The sequence below is a fragment of the Oryctolagus cuniculus genome, chromosome 19 (genome assembly GCF_051225735.1).
Source record: "Oryctolagus cuniculus isolate XC-2025 breed Fujian yellow rabbit chromosome 19, ASM5122573v1, whole genome shotgun sequence".
Lineage (NCBI taxonomy): Eukaryota > Metazoa > Chordata > Mammalia > Lagomorpha > Leporidae > Oryctolagus > Oryctolagus cuniculus.
In genome coordinates, this window is record NC_142885.1 from 6,633,164 (window position 1) to 6,655,241 (window position 22,078).

At 54.9% G+C, this 22,078-nt stretch overlaps 1 protein-coding gene and 2 long non-coding RNA genes across 10 annotated transcripts in view; 1 reads left to right on the plus strand and 2 right to left on the minus strand.

The window, feature by feature from the left end:
* The window catches only part of RNF216 (ring finger protein 216), a 138,448-nt gene extending 137,477 nt beyond the window's left edge, over nt 1-971 (minus strand). For all 3 annotated transcript variants that reach the window (XM_089320895.1, XM_070064338.2, XM_051839048.3), the window contains exon 1: nt 852-971. The gene's annotated coding sequence lies outside the window, so the exon portion shown is untranslated. The remainder of the gene's footprint in view (nt 1-851) is intronic.
* A 3,979-nt stretch (nt 972-4,950) lies between these two features.
* Nucleotides 4,951-22,078, plus strand: part of LOC138846974 (uncharacterized) — a 67,350-nt gene continuing 50,222 nt past the window's right edge. For 2 of the 6 annotated variants that reach the window (XR_016225774.1, XR_016225775.1), the window contains exon 1: nt 4,953-5,619. This is a non-coding gene — a long non-coding RNA (uncharacterized LOC138846974). Of the gene's footprint in view, nt 5,620-19,787; nt 20,123-22,078 lie in introns of those variants that run through there. The other 4 variants (XR_016225769.1, XR_016225776.1, XR_016225770.1 and 1 more) reach the window with 3 other exon arrangements.
* LOC149120317 (uncharacterized) lies at nt 16,197-19,852 on the minus strand. The gene is made up of 3 exons (XR_016225778.1): nt 19,779-19,852; nt 19,471-19,656; nt 16,197-17,249 (listed from the first exon to the last, which is right to left on the minus strand). It is a non-coding gene; the product is annotated as an uncharacterized LOC149120317 (long non-coding RNA).

Sequence of the window (22,078 nt, forward strand, 5' to 3'; positions counted from 1 at the left end):
TCTAGCGAGGGTTACGCAGGGGTGCAAACTCTGCCCTAAGCCCGCCAGCCTGCTCCTCCAACTCACCACCATGCCCTACCCACAGGGCACAGTGAATTAACCGGACACAAGGCAAAGCCACGGAGGCCACTGCTTAGGCGACCTCCCCAAGTCGGGAAGAGGCCGGGGGCTTTTCCCTGTCCTCTTCCCGCCTCCTTCCAGGGCACGGAGACGATGTTCTGTCTGCACGGTCGAATCCCCAAGGACGACTGCCCCCAAGTCGCCGACCGCGACGCCTGGAGCTGGCACCGGCTCGAAGCGGCCGCCAGGCTCCACAGCAGAGGCCAGAGCTGTCTCGGGGCCGGGCCGCCCGCGCGCCCCGCGCCGCCCCGGGACCCCGGCCCCGCTCGGTGACAGGCGCCAACTTCCGCCGAGAGCCCGGGACCGACGGCGAAAGGTCGGCACCTGGGGGCTGCGGGGAGCAGGGTTCAAAGTCGCGGTCCGCCTCCTCCGGCCGGCCGAGGCCGCGCGCGCGGCTGCACGGACCCCGCGGGTTCCAGCCCGGGACCGGCGGAGCGAGGACCCCCGAAACTGACGCGCGGGCCGCCCCGCGCAAACTTCCCGAAGTGGCGGGAGCGGGGCGCCCGGACGCCCGCAGCCCTTCCGCCCGCTCCAGCCCCGGCTCCAGCGGCTCGGCGGCGTCCAGAGCCGGGCCCAGACCCCGGCCCGCGCCCCCTCGGCCCGGCGGCCCTCACAGCCAGCCCCTCGCGGCCCTGGCCCCCGCCCCCACTCCCACAGGGACTCCCACCGGGCGGCGGGCAGACAGGCCGCCTCGCCTCAGGCCCCGCGGCCAAGCCGGCCTCGCCACCCACCTCGCCGGCTCGCGACGCGAGCTCGCCCGGCCGCCCGCCTGCCCGCCGCGGCGTTCAGTCAGCTGGCTCTACCGCCGACAGGTCCGCCACCGCCGCCGCCGCCGCGCTCCTTCCGGCCCTGCCGCGGCGTCACCTCGCGCCTGCGCACAGCGCCCCCTCCCGACTGCTGACAGGAAGAACCATAGAGGCACGCGGGGCGCTGGGGAGGAGAGACCATAGAGAGGGCCGCCTAGCCGCGCCCCCCTGCGGCGGGCCGCCCGCGGGGCCTCGACTCCCCCACGAGGCGGGAGGACGAAAGGACGGGAGGCCCCCTGCTCGACCCCTCTCGGTGGAGAGGAAGGGATTGGAGGGCAGGTGGCCGTGGGAGGGCCAGGTGCCCGCTTATTTGCAGCCCCCGCCTTTGGTAAGTCGCCCATCGCTTCCTCGCGAAGTGCCCTGACGGCTGCGTGCGTGCTGGGCGCTGTTCGTAGGAATGGCGGGTGCCATACTTGAGGAATACTGTGACGTTTTAGTTGGGCGGCCAAGAACTAACTAACAAGACTGACTCAGGCAGGGTGTGTTGAGGCCGCAATTCAACCCAAGGAGGGTGGGGGGAATACATAAAGCAATAATAAATAAATAAAGCAATGAGAAGGGGTAGTGTGGGTGGCTGGAGAAAGCCATTTCCCCCAGAAAAGCAGGTGTTTGAGCCAAAACTTTGAAGGCGGTGAGGGCTTGAGCCGTGGGGACCACCCGGGCTAAGAACACCTCCATAGAATGATCTGGAAGCGGGGAGGGGCCGCTGTGGCGCACTCAGCTTCCCGCGCGAGTCCGGGCGGCCCCACTTCCGACCCAGCATTCCTTTCTCCTGCTTCCCGGAAGTGCTCGTGCCCCTACCGGCCACGTGGGAGACCCGGATGGAGCTCTTGGCTTCCGCTGCCGCCATTTTGGGAGTGGGCCCGCGGGTGGGAAATGGCTGTCTCCCCTCCTCACTGTAACGTTGCCTGTCAGATAAAATACTTAAAAAACAAGGAGAGAGGGGCTGGAGGGTTAAAGCCCCGGCCTGCGGCGCTGGCGTCCCATACGGGCGCTGGTTTGAGGCCTGGCCGCTCCACTGCCGACCCAGCTCCCTGCTAATGTGGGAGACTCGGAGGAAGCTCCTGGCTCCCGGCTGCGGATCGGCTCAGCTCCGGCCGTTGAGGCCATCTGGGGAATGAACCAGCAGATGGAAGACCTCTCTCTCTGTCTCTGCCTAACTCTTTCGTTCAAGTAAATAAAAGTAGGGGCAGAGGCCCTGCACAGGCATGTGTCCTTCCTCCCCCCCAGGGCTGCAGCATCCAGGTGTTCCCCGCGGGGAGCAGGGGCGTGAGTGGTGTCTCCGGCTGCTGGGAGAGTGTAGAGAGGGCCGGGGAGAAGCAGGAAGGCCGGTCTGGGGCTACTGCAGGAGTCTAAATGGCAGACCGTGCTGGCAGACTGGTACGGTCGGGGAGGGGGAGGAGGCGGTGGCAAACGGACAGACCTGCAGGCTGTGTGGTGGCCACGCTGGTATCCCTTACGAAGGCGGGGCCCAAGGACTTGCACCGTCTTCTCCTGCTTTCCCAGGCCATAGCAGGGAGCTGGATGGGAAGTGGAGCAGCCGGGACTCGAACCGGCATCCATATGGGATGCGGGCACTGCAGGTGGCAGCTTTGCCCACTAAGCTATGCTACAGCACCAGCCCCTAAAAATATTTTTTAAATAAATAGAATAAAAAGATGGCTTGCAGGTGGAGTGGGTGTAGGGTGAGGAGGAGGAGTCCAGGATCACTCCCGTGGTTTTTGACTGCCCAGCCGGGCGGATGGTTCCATTCATGAAGATGGGGGAAGGGGAGGAACGTTGTGCTCAGGGCCGGGAGAAGTCAGCATGTTGTGGGCACACTAAATTGCCACGTAGGCCCTCCAGGAGAAATGTCCAGTAGGCAGTTAGACACGGGAGGCTGTAGCTTGAGGAGAAAGTGCGACTTGGAGTCAGCACACTGCTTGTTCTTGTCTGTGCAGCCCAGAAACGCTGAGCTCATAGAAGTGCAGCGTGGGCGAGTGGTAGGTGGTCGGCGGAACCGGGAACAGTCTGGGGGAGGCAGGCGTGGACAGTGTGTGGACACAGGGGAACTGTGGCGGAGGAGAGATAACTCCCAATGTTCTGAGGCAGGATGGGCTAACAATGGTTGTTGACGATTGTATTTTTCAAAACACATAGTAGAGAAGATGTTGAACTTTCCCCAACCCAAAGAAATGAATGTTGGTGGTGATGGATACCCAGCTACCCTCGTCTGCTCATCACCCACTGAACACATGCGTTGAGATATCTGTCACATAGGTACTGTGTCGTTAAAAATTGAAAACATGGTGGCTCAATGACGAATGGGTAATACGTACGCCATGTGACAAGAGATGACTACTGAGCGCTCCACCCAACGGGGCGGGGCGGGGCGGGGCGGGGGGGGGGACCCCGCAGAGTGTGGTTCAGAGCGGAAAGGAGTGAGCAGTGGTGCCGGGTGCCACTTGGAGGAGTTGAGTCTTGGGAAAGCAGGAGGGGCACCAGCTGAGAGTGACGTCAGGCAGGGGAGGGGAGGGTGGGAGGCAGGGTGTTGTCCGCTTGCCGGGCCTGGAGTTTGAAATCATAAACTTGAGTGGAGGCCGGGCCGCAGGCGTGGGTCTTGCCCCAGGCACCTGCTCACATGCAGAGAGTGGAGCCAGAGAGAGAGAGAGAGAGAGAGCAGAGTGAAGCTTGGGACCGAGATTACGGAGGGGTGGGCACGTTGGTGTTGATGCGGCCCGGGCTGCAGCTAGAGGAGGGTCAAGACCATCGAAGGGGAGTGTCCAGGAAACTAAGTCTGGATGGGTCATTTCAGGAGACGTCAGCAACAGGTGGTGGCCTGGGGAAGGGGGCAGTGGGAAAGACAGGTTCTTTTTTTTTTTTTTTTAAAGATTTATTTATTTATTTGAAAGTCAGAGTTACACAGAGAGAGGAGAAACAGAGAGAGAGAGAGAGGTCTTCCATCCGATGGTTCACTCCCCAATTGGCCACAATGGCTGGAGCTGTGCCGATCCGAAGCCAGGAGCCAGGAGCTTCTTTCAGGTCTCTCACGTGGGTGCAGGGGCCCAAGGACTTGGGCCATCTTCTACTGCTTTCCCAGGCCACAGCAGAGAGCTGCACTGGAAGTGAAACAGCCGGGTCTCTAACCGGCACCCATATGGGATGCCAGTGCCTCAGACTAGGGCATTAACCTGCTGCGCCACAGCGCCGGCCGCAAGACAGGTTCTAAAACCTTCGGAGAGGGCAGAGTGTGATGGCAGGTGAGCAGAAGGCTGTGGGAGAAAGGGCAGAGCGGGCTGACGGCACGTGCTTCCCCGGATGCCATGAGGAGCCATCGTCGTTTGCTTTTTGCTTCAAGTGAAATGGAGAGGACAGAATGCTGTGTGCGGTCCGGAGTGTGCTACGTCCAGGACAGCACAACGGGCCTTTTGGCAGCCTTCGGTTTACCTACGATCTTCACCCTGCCCTCGAGCAGGTGAGTGCGCAGTCTTCTGGGGGTAGTACTCAGAGGCTGGACCCTTAGTCCAGCTGTAGTGTTTGGAGGTGGGGTCCGTGGGCAGTGATCATGGGGTGGAGCCCTCATCGTTGGAGCCGCTGGCTCTATCAGAAGACACAGACACTAGCGCTTGGGCTCCTCCCACGTGGGAGACTCGGAAGAAGCTCCTGGCTCCTGGCTTCACATGGGCCCAGCTCCGGCTGTTGCAGACAACTGGGGAGTGAACCAGCGGATGGAAGACCTCTCTCTCTGTCTCTCCCTCTGTCTGTAACTCTGCCTCTCAAATAAATAAGTAAATATTTTAAAAAAGGAGGAAAAAGATGAAGGGCTGCTTACAGAAGAGGGTAAGGATGAGGCCGTGGGCTTCAGAGGGCACGCAGGATGGAGGGGCTTAGAGTGGACAGGGTGGCCAGGTGGGAGAGCTTGACGAAGAGACAGCTGCGGTCAAACGTGGCCCCCTGAAGGTCTCGGCGTGGCAGTGCTAGGAGAACGCTCGAAACCACTCTAACTGGAGTGGATGTTCTCCCGGACACGGCTTGTTCTGAAGCCCCCTCCTCTAGGACTTGCCCTTCCCTTCACCTCCTGCCGCGTTCTGCCGCAGCAGGAGGCCCTCGCCAGATGCCGCTGTGTGCTGCGGCCCTCCCAGCCTCCAGGAGTCACCCGGTCTGAGGCGTTCTGTTGGAGGAACAGACTGAGACGGGAACTCAGCAGGAAGTGACACCGGAACAGTCTGAACCGTGGAACGCGGACATCAGGCTGCTGGCTCCTTCCCCACGGTGGTCCTCTCGGGACAAGCGGAAAAATCCGTCCCAGTTACAGCCACCTCGTGGGACCGTTCTCATAAACCATCTGTAACGTGGAAGCTCGCGGGATTGGAAGGGCTCGGTGACCTTGGCACGAAGGCCGGGATCTTCCCGGACCCCTGAATCTTGTTTCCTTGGTGTCAAATCCAAGAGAGGTGGGATCGAGACGCCTGGGGTTCCTCCGTGGTGAAACGCGGATGGTTCATTATCTCCTGCCCTCATTCTTGCGGGGATGGTGTGGGACTGTGGTAGTCATTTGTCCAGATGTTGGACTGTGAGCCTGGAAGACACTGTCCCTAACTCTGCATGTGGCCTGGAGAGGGCGACAGAGGGCCGCTCTCCCGGCGCAGGCTGCCTGCGTCTTCCCTCTCGCGTCTCAGGCCTCCCTGCCCCGGGCCGGCTGATTCTAGCTAAGGTAGGAAAAGGCTCAGAGACGCGAATTTCCCAGTTCCGTTGGTCCTCAAGGCTTTCTCTTTCTGCTTCCCCTTCCCCCTGGCAAGGTCGGTGGGAAGACTGCTGGCCTTTGCAGTTCTGGAAACTGCCCTCCCCCCCCCGCGCGCCCCGGGAGACTTCAGCACGGAAGGTGGGCATCTGAGAGTAAAACAGCACATGGTTTTTCCACTGGGATTGTTGCCCATCACGGGGATCAGCGAAAGGAATCCCCTGGGCTGGCAAAGGAAGCGATGGCGGGGGTGTGCAGGACAGAGTCCCAGTGGCTGGGACAGCCAGAGAGGGAGGGGTATAAAGAGCTGTGTCCAAACAGGAAGGGCTTTGGTGGTGCCACGAAAGCCCCTGGACATGCAGGAGCCAAGGCCCAGGGGCCAGGGTGTGCGCAGCGGCCTGCAGGCTGAGAGCATGTGGACAGTGGGTGTGATATCGGAATTTGGGGTGCCATGGGATATCCCCATGTGCTTATTAGTAAGTTCCCCATATTAGTAAGCCCATGTGGGTTCTTGCCTAATATTCAGAGAGGAATTCTGAGTGCCAAGCAGAGAGCAGGCCAGAAGCCACGTGCAGCAGGCGCCTTGAGCAGCTATCCACCGCTTATCACGAGCAGCGAAGCAGAGGCAGAGAGCGACTTTGGGGCGCTCTTGCCTGTTACGTGTTTTCAAAGGGGAGTGGTGACATGGTCTAGTGGGCAGGTGGGCGCCCAGGTGTGGCAGGTGGGCATGATGTCACAGGGGTGTGGTGAAGGCGTGGTCTTCGAGCTCCCAAACTTGACCAGTTTTAACCCGTGTGCCTGCCCACCTCAGGAGCATCAGGGGGCGCCCCTGTGGGCAGGTGACTTGAGTAGCCAAGCCCTCCCTCCCCTGCCCGCTGTGCAGTTCAGACACACCTGGGAAGAAAGCAGGGGACGGAGGGCGCTGCATGGCCATGGTCCCTGTATCGGGAGCTCAAAAGGGGGAATTAAGTCGAGCCCTGAAGCAGTGGAAAAGTGGAACGCTCTGCACAAAGGAGTGTGTGCACTGCGATTCACAGAGGGCTCTGAGATGGGGTCTCGAGGGGCAGAGGGAGCAGGAGGACCCCAGCTGATAGCGGCACGCGCAGGTCTCCCCCAGGTGTTGCCGCCAAGGGCACAGCCTCCCTCTGAGAGCCACGGAACAGCAGCCAGAGAGTCAGAGGCCCGGCCGCTGCACACCCCAGGCCTTTGAGCAGGACCACCACAGTGTTTGCACGGTCACCTAATCTAGTAATATGTATTTCTTTAGACTGATTTCTTTTTCATTAAAATAATTTATTTCCAGGCCCGGTGCTGTGGTGTAGTGGGTAAAGCCGCCGCCTGCAGTGCCAGTATCCCATATGGGTGCCAGTTTGTATCCTGGCTGCTCCACTTCCAATCTAGGTCTCTGCTGTGGCCTGGGAAAGCAGTGGAAGATGGCCCAAGTCCTTGAGCCCCTGCACCTGCGTGGGAGACCTGGAAGAAGCTCCTGGCTTTGAATCGGCGTAGCTCCAGCTGTTGTGGCCAATTAGGGTATGAACCAGCGAATGGAACCCCCCCGCCCCACCTCTCTTTCTCTCTGTGTGTAACTCTGAATTTAAAATAAATAAGTCTTCAAAAAAAAAATGAAGTACATGTACTCATGTTTTAAAAAGTAATAATTTCCTTCCAAAGGAAATATTACTTTGTTACTATAAAAGGAATCAAGTGTAGCTTTCCACAGTCAGAAAGTAACCATAAACATGGAGTTCAGTGAAATAACACAGTATTCCTGCATTTCATTTATTTTAAAATTTTTATTTGCTTTTATTCGTTTGAAAGACAGGAAGAGAGAGAGAGGGAGAGGAGCCAGTCCATCTGCTGATTCACTCCGCAAATGCCCACAACATCCAGGGCTGACTGGGCCACGCCGAAGCCAGAAGCCCAGAACGCAGTCCAGGTCTCCCACACGTGGGTGCAGGGATCCATGACCTCAAGTCATCACCTGCCGCCTCCCAGGGCGTGTGTGAGCAGGAGCTGGAAACAGAAGCAGAGCCAGGCCGACGGAATGTGGGGGTCCCGGGCAGCGGCTTTATTTTTTTTAATTATTTACTTATTTGAAATTCAGAGTTACAGAAGAGGGAGAGGAGAGAGAGAGAGAGAGAGAGATCTTCCATCTGCTGATTCACTCTCCAAACGGCCGCAACGGCTGGAGCTGAGCCATGCTTAACAGGAGCCAGGAACTCCACACAGGTCTCGCATGTGGTTGCAGGGCCCACGTCCACTGCCTCTCCAGGTGCATTAGCAGGGAGTTGGATCGGAAGTGGAGCAGCTGGGACTGGAACCAGTGCCCGCATGGGATGCCAGCACCACAGGGGCTGGCTTTGCCCACTGTGCCACGACACCTTCCCCCCAGAGAGCATCTTAATGCTTGTGCCAAATGCCCAACCCTATTATTGTATTTAAGGAAATTTATCATTAAACAAATGAATGAACTGCAAGTACAAATTAAGCCGAAGAAAGGTGTGAAATGGATAACTAAAAATAAATAACAGAGATGACACTGTAGCTTAAGTAGGCTTAACCCCCGCCTGTGATGCTGCCATCCCGTACTGGTGTCAGGTTGAGAGCCAGCAGCTCCACTTCCGATCTAGCTGTCTGCTGTGGCTTTGGAAAAGAGCAGAAGATGGCCGAAGTACTTGGGCCCCTGCATCTGCACGGAAGACCCACGTGAAGCTCCTGGCTCCTGGCTTCAGATCAGCCCAGCTCTGGCCATTGCAGCCATTTGTGGAGTGAGTCAGCAGATGGAAGACCTCTCTCTCTCCCTCTCTCTCTCCCTCTCTGTCTGTAACTCTATTTATTTATTTATTTATTTTTATTTGAGAGGTAGAGTTATAGACAGTGAGAAGGAGAGACAGAGCGAAAGGTCTTCCTTCCATTGGTTCAATCCCCAAATGGCTGCAACGGCCGGAGCTGTGCCAATCCGAAGCCAGGAGCCAGGCGCTTCTTCCTGGTCTCCCACGCAGGTGCAGGGGCCCAAGGACTTGGGCCATCTTCTACTGCTTTCCCAGGCTACAGCAGAGAGCTAGATTGGAAGAGGAGCAGCCAGGACTAGAACCAGCACCCGGCGCCAGCCCCAAATAAATAATCTTTTAAAAATAGTAAGTGTCGGGGCCTGCACTTTGGTGTAGCGAGTAGGGCTGCCGCCTGCAGTGCTGGCATCCCATATGGGCGCCGGTTCTCAGTAGGGGAGTGAACCTTCAGATGGAAGAGTTCTCTCTCTCTGCCTCTCCTCTCTCTGTGTAACTCTGACTTTCAAATAAATAAAAAAAATTTTAAAAAGCATAATTAAAAGTTTACTTGGGTGTAATCTTTTTTAATTTTTATGTGGGAGGCAGAGAGAGAGAAGGAAAGCGAGCGAGCGTGTGTTCTCCCATCTGCTGGTTCACTCCCTAAAATGTCTGCAACAACCAGGGCTGACCCAGTCCAAAGCTAGGAGCTGAGAACTCAATCCAGGTCACCCACACTGGTAGCCAGGACCCAACTTCTTGGGCTGTCACTGCTGCCTCCCAGGGTGTGCACTTGCAGGAAGATGGATCAGAAGAAAGCCGGGAGTCAAACTCGGGTGTTCTAATGTGGGTGCCGCTGTCTTAACCACCAAGCTAAACAGCCACCTGATGCAAAAGAGATTTGAAACCTGTGCATTCGGCCGGCGCCGCGGCTCACTAGGCTAATCCTCCGCCTTGCGGCGCCGGCACACCAGGTTCTAGTCCCAGTCGGGGTGCCGGATTCTGTCCCGGTTGCCCCTCTTCCAGGCCAGCCCTCTGCTGTGGCCAGGGAGTGCAGTGGAGGATGGCCCAAGTGCTTGGGCCCTGCACCCCATGGGAGACCAGGATGAGTACCTGGCTTCTGCGATTGATCAGCGCAGTGCGCCGGCCGCAGCGCGCCGGCCGCGGCGGCCATTGGAGGGTGAACCAACGGCAAAGGAAGACCTTTGTCTCTGTCTCTCTCTCTCACTGTCCACTCTGCCTGTCAAAAACAAAACAAAACAAACAAACAAAAAAAAACCACCTGTGCATTCAAGGGGTCTTCCAAAAACAACGTTTGGCGATTTTCCTGGCAAGAAGCATTGGAATTCCGTCTATTAAAGTGCATCTTATCTATAGTAGGTATAATTCCATGCAGCATGAAACACACAGTAGACTCCTGAGCCTGCAGAGAACCGTAGCCTGTGGCTGTGAGCCATCACAGTGCTACTTTATTTCGTTTCTGATACCCTCTGTTTCACGCACATGGCACCTGTGAAGTCATTTTCGCTGGCAGACAACAGCCATTAGTTACAGTCGTGTGTCATCTTTGATCCCCAGAGCACTAAGTATTGCCATCAGCTTTATCTAGATGAAGCTGTGCCAGTCCTGGCGTGGAGGGAATGATCCCTCACCCCAGTCTGCCTTTAGAAGCAGTAGTTTCTTGCCAGTCTGGCCCATTATTTGTAAAAAAGAAAAGAGATGGTGTGAGGTATAATTTATGCACAGTACCTGGCCCCCAGATGAAGTGCACCTTTCTGTGAGTTTTGACAGATTTTATACCAGGTAACCAGCGCAACAATCAAGGTAGAGGTCATTGCCATCACCCCAAATACCCCCCTGCGCTCCCCCAGGCTGCCCGTCACTCCCGTCCCTGGTGCCCAGCAGACCGTCACCTGCTGCCTGTCCCTGTGGCCTGGAGTGGCGTTTTCTGTAGTTTCATCGAGGTGGGATCCTGCAGAGTGTCCTCTGTGCCCGCCTCCTTCTGCGTGTCGTGTTTCTGAGATCTTCCACGTTGCCGTCTGCATCGGTACTGACTCCTTTGATGTGTCTGGCAGTGTCCTGCTGAGGACAGAACACAGTTTGTTCACCCGTTCACCTGTGGATGGACACTGGGTTGTTTTCACTTTGGGGTTACAGAAGTAAAGCGGCTGCAAACGTTTGCAGACACGTTTTGGGGTGCTGGCTTTCCTCTGGGTGTGGAAACGCAGGGTCTGATAGGAAGCACCAGTGTTTTCCAGAGCGGTTCTCTCCTCCCCTCTCCCCCGGCAGTGGATGGGAGCTCGGTGGCCCCCATGTCAACACCTGGCATTGCCAGTCTTTAATCCTAGCCGTCGCCGTGGATGTGCGGTGTCCTGTCCTGTGGTTTCCCTTGGTGTCTCCCTAGTGCTCAATTACGTGTCAGGCCCTGTGCCTGTGGCCTTTTATACTTCTTGGTCTTTGTCAGGATCTCCCCCTTCGGGAATTGGCCGGGTTACCGCGAAGGAAGAGTCGAGGAGACTGAGGAAGGTCAAGCTAAACACACTTTATTGATATTTTAGGTGACTAGGAGGAGAGATCCCTCAAGCCTACTCCTGCGGGCACTAGGCACTACGGACCAGGAGCTTCTCCCCGCGGGCACTAGGCACTACGGACCAGGAGCTTCTCCCCGCGGGCACTAGGCACTACAGACCAGGAGCTTCTCCCCGCGGGCACTAGGCACTACGGACCGGGGAGAGAGGCTGAGCAACCTCTGGTTTACAGCGGCTGAGGGTCCCCTTATATACAGCTTCTAGAGGCTAGCCCCGCCCACACTCCGACCCCTCAGGGTCCCGTCGTCATGGCAACAACAGTTTGTGGTTAGGCCATCTAGTTAGGCAGCCCGTTTTCAAATCTTACCAGCTAGGGTGGTTACCTTTCTACTTTTCTTTCAAGTTGCGCTACTGAAGTTACTTTCTTTCAAACGGCGCTACAGTTACTTTCTCCATGAATGGTTCCCTAACAGTCTTCTTTTGTGGAGTTTCTATTTAAATTTTGTCCCCATTTTAAAAAATATGTATTTGAAAGGCAGAGTTAGAGAGGGAGAAATAGAGTGCAGAGGGATATAGAGAGAGAGAGGGAGGGGGAGGGAGAGGGAGACAAGATCTCTCTTTTTTCCCTCTGCCTTTCAAATAAAATGGAAAAAAAATTAAAGATTAGAAGTTTCACATTCTGATATATATTTTAAAAGTTCCATTCAATTTAAAACATTTTCTTATTTCCTTTGTGATTCTTTTTGTTGATCCATGGATTATTTAGAATTGTGTTCTTAATTCTTCCATTATTTGGAGAGTTTTCTAGGTATCTCTCTTACTAATTTCTAGTTTAAGTCTTTTGTATCCGGATATTATGCTTTGTATGCTGTCACCTTGAAAAGTATTATGGAGGTTTGTTATACGGCCTACTTGCATGAATTTCCCAGGTACATTTGGAAAGAATATGGGTCCTTTTCTGAAAGATATATGTATGAATGTTTGTATTCCAAAGACAGAGCAGGACAGAGAGGGAGGTACAGACGGACAGAGATCATCCACCCACTGATTCACTCGCCAAATGGCCACAACAGCCAGGCTGGCCCAGGCCTAAGCCAGGAGCCGAGGACTCCACCAGGATCTCCCACATGGATATCAGGGATCCAAACCCTTGGGCCATCATCTGCTGCCTCCCCAAGCCCATCAGCAGGAAGCCGGATTGGAAGCAGAGCAGCCAGGACTAGAACCTTGTTCTGATACAGGATCACATGCCGGCATCATGAGCGGAAGCCACCACGCCCCAGTGCCGGCCCCGTAATACTGGTTCTGCTGTAGCTCAGTGGAGTGTCCCTGTGCCCAAATCTATATCCTTACGGGTTTTCTGGCGGTTAGTCAGAGAGGAGTCTTGAAATCCGCGACACCTGTAGGTTTGTTGATCGCATAGAGCTGGGTCTGTTGTCTTTATCAACTCCAACAGCCTGTCATGTTCAGACCACGCCGCCAGGACCACCTCTGAGCCACACAGGTTCTGGTTACAGCCTTGCCTAGCCATAACTTTTCAACTACATTTAGAAAACTGCAGAATAAGATGGTTATTTCTGAATTCACTCATAGGTTGGTAGACATTTTGGAGAAGTACCTTGGCTGACTGAGTGAGTTGCAGTGTTTAGTCTGGTTTAAACGAGCCCCATTTCAGATGAGACGTTCTTCAGTGGCTGCATTATGGGAACAACTGGGCAAAAATTCTGTCCTGCTCATCCTTGAGATGACGTTGGAAAGCTGAGTGGAAGGCTCAGGTGCCGGCTTACTGGCCACGGGGACCCCACGGGGTACAGCGCATCATGTGCAGTCCAGGAGCTTCTGGAAGCCCAAACCCTGCAAAGCGGGATGGTCCTGAGACAGGCGGTGCTTTCCACAGTTCCTGGACAGAGAGCAAGACTGCACCGAAAAACCCGTGCAAAGAGAAATGTTCTCTCGACTGAGAGAAGTGTTTTTGTTTGAAAGTCAGAGTTATGGGGTTGGAGGGCAGGAGAGAGAGAGACAGAGATCCATCTTCCATCCACTGGTTCACTCCCCAGATGGTCGCTCGTGGAAGCCAGGAGCCAGGAGCTCCTTCCAGGTCTCCCACGTCGGTGGCAGGTTCCAAACACTTGGGCCATCTTCTACGGCTTTACCCAGGCACATTAGCAGAGAGCTGGGTCAGGAGTGGAACAGCCAGGACTTGAACAGGCACCCATATGGGATGCCAATTTACCCACTGCACCACAATGCCAGTCCCAAGTTTTATTTTCCAACAGTAAGTATATTTTTCCTCACTTCTTTACATTTGGTTAAGTATCTAAGGGACCCTTCTTGGTCCCTGTCTCCTTTGCCGGTGAAATTCAGGAATAGCAGGATTGGGGTGGGAAGAAAGAGTGGAGATGTATTTTTAAATTGACGTGAACGATGTTTAGATTCCCCTAACTTACTGGAATTTTTGATACGGCTGAGTCCGCGCCTGCTGTCTTGCAGTTTGTTCTCTACCTGATTCTTCCATCCGTTGTTTGTTTTCCCCCTTTCCTTGGATTGAATTAATTTTGTGAGTTCCATTTTATCTCCACTATCGACTTATCAGCTAATGCTGTTTGTATTAATATTCTACCGTTTTTTGCTAAGGCTTATGACATGAGCCTTATCTTACCACACCCCATCCTCAAATAATGTTTTCCCACTATGTGTGTAACCTGAGACCCTCACAAGGACAGACTCCCACTCCCCCACCCATCTTCTGTGCTCTCCCTTCTGCTTTAACAGAAACTCTACCACCCTGGCCTCTCCAGAACCAAGCCTGTCGCTCCCCCTCTTCGTGGAGGAACGACACAGGACCCTGCGCTGTTCTTTCGTCTGCTCGGCCCTCCCCGGGTTTGCTGCTGGTTCTTCCCGGGTTGGCTACTATCCCTTCCACCTCCGTGGAAGGGCAGTTCCCCCTGGCCACATTCCCCACTTCTGCAGGGGAGCGGCACACCGCCGGCCGGCTCTCTTGGGGGCTGCACAGGTGTTCCTTCAGCTAGATGTTCCCCTTAGATGTTCCCCATAGATGTTCCTGGTGCATGCCGTCTCTCTCCTCCTTTATAGTCCTCCTCCGCCAATCCCAACTCGGCTGCCCACACGCCGAGTACGCTGCTCTCCTCCAATCAGGAGCAAGTCCTACAGTTTATTAGTTGAACTGGAGGCAGCTGTGCAGAAGCTGTTTACTTCTCTCCCAGCGCCATATTGTGGGAGAGCAGATGCATAGAATAAGTCTTAATTCCAGTAACTCAGTCCAGTCCGGATTGCTCCCCACAAAGCCTTGCGCCTGCCGGCCGCCCCCGCCTTCCTGAGAGCCGGTCTCTGTCTCCCGCACACCACGAAGCTGCTGGCCTTGGATTAGCTTCCCTGCTGTGTCCTTGATTCAGAAGTTGCCTCCAGCAGGAAGCTGGGGACTGCTAGGGCTGCCTCATTTGTTAGCCTTCTCGAGGGCCCTGCTCTGCGTGCAGTCCCGTGTCCCAGGCTGCTGTTTTGCATGACTGTGCGGTCTTGTAGCTCCTTGTTTTGAGGCACTTGGAGAATGAACCAGCTCTCTTTCTCTGCTTCTAGAATGCAGATGTGTATCAATTAACACAGCCTTGCTCAGCACCACTGGTAGATGCACCTGCTTTGGAAGAGTGGATATGATGTCACAGGGGCATTAATAGGTGGAAAGCAGAGGGCAAGGGTCTGCATGCTGTTAGTGTCGGAGCCTGGCCTAAAACCCAGGAGATTTTCCAGGTTCCAGTTTCCACTGCACGCAGCCATTGCTTTTTGTTCTGCCCTCTCTACCTGTCTCTGCACCCAGATTTGTGGTTTTTATTTATTTATTATTTGAAAGGCAGGACCGAAAGACAGACAGGGATCTCCCATCAGCTAGTCCACTCCCCAGATGCCCACATTAGCGGGGGCTTAGCATTCAGGTCTCCTGCCTCGGTAGCAGGGATCCAAGCGCTTGAGCCAGCACCTGCTGCTTCCCGAAGTTGCCATGAGCAGGAGGCTGGAGTCAGGAGCGGAGCTGGGACTGGAACCCGCCCACTGTGTCCCAAGCAGCATCCCAGCCTCTAGGCAAATGCCTGTCCCTGTACCCAGGTTTAAAAAGGACATATCCAGGAGAAGAATCAGATCCTACTAATGTGTTTTGAATGCCTGTCTGCCATTCAGCTGTTAAATCAACAGGCACTTTTCTCACAGAAAATTTCTCATCACTTGGTTTATGGCTGAGTCCCTGTAACAAAAGACAGATTGGCAAGAGAAGACCCAAAGAAACAGGGAAACTCATGCGTCCGTATGCTTGGGTTTGATGGTGCACGGGAGGCCACGGGGAGCTCTGACTCATCTGTCAGATCCTCCTTGGCGTCTCTCCAGCGCCATTCCTCCAGATATGGGAGCATGCCTCTCCCGTGAGGTCTTTGTGCTGCAGAGGTGAAGGGGGGAAGGAGAGAGTGGTTTTCCTGCTTCTGCCAGTTTCTCAAGTGCCAAGGTTCCACCTTTGGGGGAACCCATCCATAAAGTCCTGCCTTCTCTCAGCGTTCGGACTGCGGGTTCAGCCCTGCACAGCCACATGTAATTGTAACGCATTGCAGAGTTCTGCTTCTCAGCGGGGTCTGCAGAACCCAGAGGTCGCTGCAAGCCCTTTGGGGAGCCTGTGAGGTCAAACCTGTTGTCATAGTGTTATCAGAGGCATACCCCTTAGAAGTCCCATCTGGGTCGCCAAATAATATCAGAGTATGAGGTGCCAATTATATTACCAGGTGCTTATTAATGGATCCAGAATATTACCAAGCCTGTGTGGGTTCTTGCCTAATATTCAGAGAATTCTGAATACTGGCACAAATGAATGAGGCAGCATGATAAGTTTTAAGCTTTTTATTCAGTGAGAGAAATGCATAGGAGAGTGAGGACCCTATCTAAGAGAGGGGGAAATCTGGGTTCATACCAAGCACCAGGAGCCAGCTACATGGAGGAGCAGGCAGGCCAGGAGGCATGGAGCGGGTGGCCAGGAGGCATGGGGCAGGTGGCCCGAAGGCCATGTGCCCGAAGGTGCAGGGGCAGCAAGGGGGTCCAGGGCAAAAGGCCAAAAGGGCCGGGTTCACTGTGTTCCAAGCCTTTAATTCACTTCTAAAGGGGAGTGGTTACTTAGCCTGATTGGCAGGTGGGTGCACAGGTGCGGTCACACAGGAGCGTGGTGAAGGCGTGGCCTCCCAGCTCACAAACCTGATCAATTGTATCCTGAGTGCCTGCCTACAACAATTGCAATGCTACTTACTTTGTAATTTTTCATTTCTCACTGTGTTGAATACTTTTGCTGATGGTGCAAACGCAGAGATGGGTAGAAATGTTGGCATCTCAGCACTAATGAGGACGATGGCACCAGAGAGACTCGCATAGTATTTCTCTGGCTACCACACAATGGCAGAGAAAGCAAGATTCTGGTTTCATTTACGATTACGCTTCCACAAGCAGAATTTATTAATCTTACTAAATGTAGATGCTGGAGTACGTGTCTTTTTATCGTTCTGAATGCGAGATGGGGAGTGTGCGCAGAACACAGGAGTCACCCGCAGGGAGTTTGTGCGGCGCCTGCGCTCCTGAGCTGCGCTGAGCGCGTTTGGACAGCTGTCGTGCAGGAATGGCGGACTGACTGGTAAACCCTGATAATTCAGACCCGGCTGCACACAGACATTTCCTCGAACTGAGCAAAGTGAGCCTCTCACTTCAAAGGAGATAGATAACTGTGCATTTGTTGCCAATGGTAACACTTGAGCTTTCAAGAGAAGATTAGAATTTTGGAAGATTTATGTCCGCCACTGTGCACCTGACAGCTTCCCATCACTTGAAAACGTTCCTGACGAGATAGGTGGCGATAGTAACAGATGTGATTTTCTGATATTTCATGAAACGTGTCGGCATTCAGAAAAGCTGCCGCGCTCTTGTGATAGAAGAAATTTGTCTTGCGGTGCTCGCTCTTGGCCGGGGTTCCTAAAACACGGGCAATTTCCGGAGAGACGAGAGAGAAGCCAGGCTCATCTTTTGTCCTGATATTTCCCCGGGTTTGGTTTTTGTCCCCGGCTCCTGCAGCAGCCCTGGAGAGGCCCAGGTGCACGCAGCATCTTCTGCTGTTTTCCAGGAAGCCCCTTTCTCAACCACACCTGAACTTACGTGGTCGAGGCGCCTTCTGCGAAGCCGCCGAAGATCAGGGCTGATTGCCAGGGGTCCCGGCTGACTCGTGGAGGGGCCAGGAGAAGTTCATCACTAACGGCCAATGGCTTACTCCATCCTGCCCCTGTTTTGAGAAAAGCAATAAAGAGTGGGATTCGGAGAGCTTCTGGGTTGATGAGCACCTGGAGGTGCTGGGGCGTGGGGCACCCCTCTCCCTACCTTGCCCTGTGTTCTCACTTGCATTTGGCTGTTCCCAAGAGCAAAGCGTTTGCCTGAGTTCTATGAGCCATTCTGGCAAATTCTTGAAACCACGGAGCTGGGGGGAGGGTCACCAAAACCCCCAACTTATATCAGGACAGGATGCCTGGACTTGGAGCCGGCGTCTGAAGTGGGGGCGCCTCGTGGGGCTGAGCCCCGAGCCTGTGGGGTTTGTGAGGTGGAAACCCAGGGAGTATCCACAGAGATCAGGAGAACTGCTTGGCACAGTGGAGGGCAGGGGGCGGGGGAGAAAGCAGAAGGAAAACCAGCTTTTATTTTTTTTTTCCTGTTAGTGCATCACTGAGTGACCAATATTTTCCAAACGCGTGACCCCTGATGTTGCAGAAACACGTGCGTGTGAACGGCCGTTCAGCAATGCAGGGCAGAACCTTGCAACCAGGCAGAGCAGCCCTGCGGGGGCGGGGGCGGAGCAGTCCTGTGGGTGACCGCCCTGTAATGAAGCCGGTGTGTGTTTCCAGGGCTCGGGCCTTTGGTAGTCTCCAGAAAGCTGGGAGCCACGGAGGCCTGTGTCTGGGCTCACTGCTATGTTGCCTGTGGCTGTGCGGTTGTTCCAGACAACTTCTGTCCCCGTCAGATGTGAGCCAGCTCTGAGAGTCCGTGACCTGGCTCTCTGTTCTTTCACCAGTGCCGGGGCTGCTGGTTTTACGGCAGGTCTTCGAGTGCGGTGGGACCTCTAACACTCTCTGCCTTACGTATGTTGATGCTGGTGCTGGGGGCATACATGTCCTTGGAGAAGTGACCGCTTTATCACTGTGGGATTCCCTCTTGATCTCTGATAATGTCCCTGGCTCCATGGTGACGCTGGCATTCCATATAAACACCAGTTTTGATGTTTTGTTTTTCAAGGCTATTTTTTTAAAGATTTATTTATTTATTTGAAGGCAGAATTAGAGACACAGGGAGAGACGGAGATCTTCCATCCTCTGGTTTACTCCCCAAGTGGCCACAGTGGCCAGAGCTGTGCTGGTTCAAAGCCAGCAGCCAGGAGCTTCTTCCGGGTCTCCCACGTGGGTGTAGTGGTCCTCCACATGGGTGCTGGATTCAAAGTAGAGCAGCTTGGACTCAAACCAGCACCAGTATAGGATGCCTGGCTGCAGGCAGTGGCTTTACCTTCTACACCACAGTGCTAGCCCCTAAACACCAGTTTTGAGTCCAAGCTGCTCCACTTCTGATCTATTGCACTTGGGAAAAACAGTGGAAGATGGCCTGAATACTTGGGTTCCACAATCCATGTGGGAGGCCAGAATGGAGTTCAAGGTTCCTGGCTTCAACCTAGGCTTAACCCAGCCCTGGCCGTTGCAGCCATTTGGGGAGTGAACCAGTGGATGGAGGATCTCTCTGTCTCTCCTTCTCTGTCACTCTGCCTTTCAAATAAATAAGTAAATAAATCTCTGTTTTAATATTTATTTAAAAGGCAGAGCAACAGAGAGGGATACACACACACACACACACACACACAGATCTTTCACCTGCAGGTTCAGTCCCCAAATGCCTTCAATAGCCAGGGGCCAGGCTGAAGCCAGGAGCCAGGAATCCAGGCAGGTCTCCCCCATGGATGGCAGTGATCCCAGTGCTCGGACCAGCCTCTGCTTCCCCCCAGGTGTACTAGCAGGGAGTTGGATTGGAAGCAGAGCAGCCAGCACTCGAACTGACATTCCGATGTGTGATGTAGGCGTCCCGATGGTGGCTTAGCCCACTGCACCGCAGTGCCCCTCTCCATCTAGAGGTGACCTGTGTGGTTGCGAGTAGGTTGTGTGAAGACCCTCTGCCCTTCAGTATGAGGGGCGTGCATATTCTCAGATCTCAGTGCTCACGGGGAGTCGTGGAACCAGTACCCCGTGGGTGGGGGAGAGGGGACGGCAAGGCGGTGCTGAGTATGTGGAGGGGTTCCATGGCCCCTGGTCGGCCTGCAGTCTTTTGGTCTTGCTGTGCCCCTGGACTGCAAGTGCTTCGCAGCCCCCCTCACCCCTTCAGTGAGAGAGGGTGGCCGGGGGCACTACACCTGGGTCATTTGTGTCCCCGGGGAGGGGGGTGCTGATGAGCCCAGCAGGTTAGGCTCTGGTTACCTGGTCCCTCCTGTGGCGGGCAGACCTCGTTTAAGAAGACGACCATGCTGGGGGGGCTGGAGCGAGCCGCTTTCCGCATGCCCGGCACGAGGGGCCTGTCCTCTGATGGTCACCGCGAGGCCCTGGCGATCAAACTCAGATGCGCAGGAGCCGCCCGCTCTCGCCGTGGGCCGAGTCTGCGGGGAACTGTGTGGGGACTGTGAACTGCACCAGGGCTGACATCCCGCCTGCGGATGGGACAGGACGGGGGCGGGAGGGCGGGGCAGGGGGCGGGGTTTGTCCTCCCTCAAGTGGAAGCCCAGCGGTACCTGGGTGGGTGCGAGCCCTCGCCTTCCCCAGGTGAGGGAGGCCCTGAAGCCCGAGGGGCCGCTTCTCCAGTGTGGTTATTGTCAGAACCTGGGCCAAAGCCCAGCGGCACCTGGCTGGATGCGAGCCCTCGCCTTCTCCAGGTGAGGCAGGCCCTGACGCCCGAGGGCCACCGCGTCTCTAGTGCGGTGATCGTGAGGACCTGGGCCAGCTCCTTCTCACAAAACCTGGGCCGCTGCAGAACCTGCCCTGCAGATTCCGGGGTCTCTCCGTCTCAGCCTCCAGCAAGCTTCCCCAGGCCTGGGCTGCTTCCTGTGGAAATCCCCACTCGCGGTTGACTGCCTGGGTAAGTTGTGACTCTCTGCATTGGGTACTTGTCTGTCTCCAACCTGGGGGTGTTAGGTGTGGAATAGCTCGGGGTTCAGGCCTTTCGTACCCCCAGAAAGGAGAGACAGAAAAAGTACACGGAGACTGACCTTGACAGAGACGGGTTGTTTACTTGAAGCAGAGGTCGGCGACAGTGTGTGCTTGGAGAGAGACTGTGCAGATTTGTTTAGAACTCAGGTTTTTATCTGGTTAAGGAGGGAATTTGCCACTGGATGGGGGGGGAGTGTTGGGAGAGGGGAAGGGTAGGGGGCTCTTCGAAGCTTTCCTTTTACTGTCTCATAACTGCCCTGTGCAGCTCACCTGCTTGGCCGTTTGCATTGAAGGAGTTGAGAAGGGTCTGGTAGGCACCAAGGGAGGAAGTGGGGTGAGCGGAGGAGGGAAGGGTGCAACATGTCCTTTAGGGGCCCGCAGCTCGCCCTGACCTCACTGCTGGGACAGCTCTGAGAAGGGTTGTTGAGTTCTTCGTTTCCCGGTTTTTTCCTCGTTGGCACAGGCATAGCAGGTAAAGCTGTCACCTGCAGTGCTAGCATATAGTATAGGCACCGGTTCAAGTCCTGGCTGTTCAACTTCCGATCCAGCTCTCTGCTATGGCCTGGGAAAGCAGCAGAAGATGGCCCAGGTCCTTGGGCCCCTGCACTGCCATGGGATACCCAGATGGAGCTCCTGGCTTCAGATCAGCCCAGCTCTGGCTGTTGAAATCATTTGGGGAGTGACTTTTCTCTGTCTATCTCTCTCTCTCTCTCTCTCTCTCTGCTTATCAAATAAATAAATAAATCTTTTAAAATTATTTGAAAGGTGCAGAGTGAGAAGGAAGGGGGAGAGAGGAGAGAGAGGGATTGAGATCAAGATCCATCTGGTATCTGTGGGTTCACCCCCTGATGGCCCAGGAGCCAGGAACTCTACCTGGGTCTACCACATAAGTGGTAGAAATCCAGTTACTTTGGCAGCCACCCTCTGTCTTCCCAGGCTCATTAGCAGAGAGCTAGATAGCAAGGGAGCAGACAGGCCTCCAGCGGGGACGAGAACCGGCCGTCCACAGGGGATGCTGGCGTTGCAAGCAGCAGCTTAACTTGCCGCCTTCCAGGATGTGCATTAGCAGGAGCTAGAGTTGGAAGTGGAGCCAGACTCGTACCCAGAACTGCAATATGGGATGCTGGTGTCCCAAGCAACGTCTTAACTGCTGCTCCAATCACGCAGCCCAGAAGTGGGAATATCTAAACCAACCTGTCACACTGTACTCATGACACACTAAAACATAGTTTTATCAATGCCTGTCCGGGTTCAGGATCCCGTATCTGAGATGTTTAGGCCCAGAAGTGCTTTGGATTCTGGGATATCTGTGTATGCTTGTACATAATGAGCTGTCTATATACCTTATGCAGAGAGTCAAAGGTAAAGGTAATTCTTATGCAGTGGTTTAAATAGTCCAGTGTGACACCAAGTCTGTGCACATCGAGCCAGCACAAGGCTTCTGGGTCTCGCCCACCCCGAGCACTATTCAGCCTCAGCATATCCCTGACTGAACATATGCTGGCCATAAGCAAGTGGTTTTTTAAATATTGAGTTATTTATTTGAAAGGCAGAGTTACAGAGAAGCAGAAGCAGAGGTCTTCCATCTGCTGGTTCACTCCCCAGTTGACCACAATGGCCAGAGCTGTGCCAGTCTAAAACCAAGAGCTTCTTCTGGGTCTTCCACTGCTTTCCCAGGCCATAGCAGAGAGCTGGATTGGAAGTGGAGCAGCCAGGATTCGAACTGGTGTCCATATGGGATGCTGGCACTGCAGGTGGTGACTTTACTGGCTATGCCACAGCGCTGGCCCCTGACTCTTAACTCTTGACCTGGCGCTCCTACTCCTTGCCGTATGGGATGCCAGTGCTTAGGCCAGGGCTTTAACCCTCTATGCCACAGCACTGG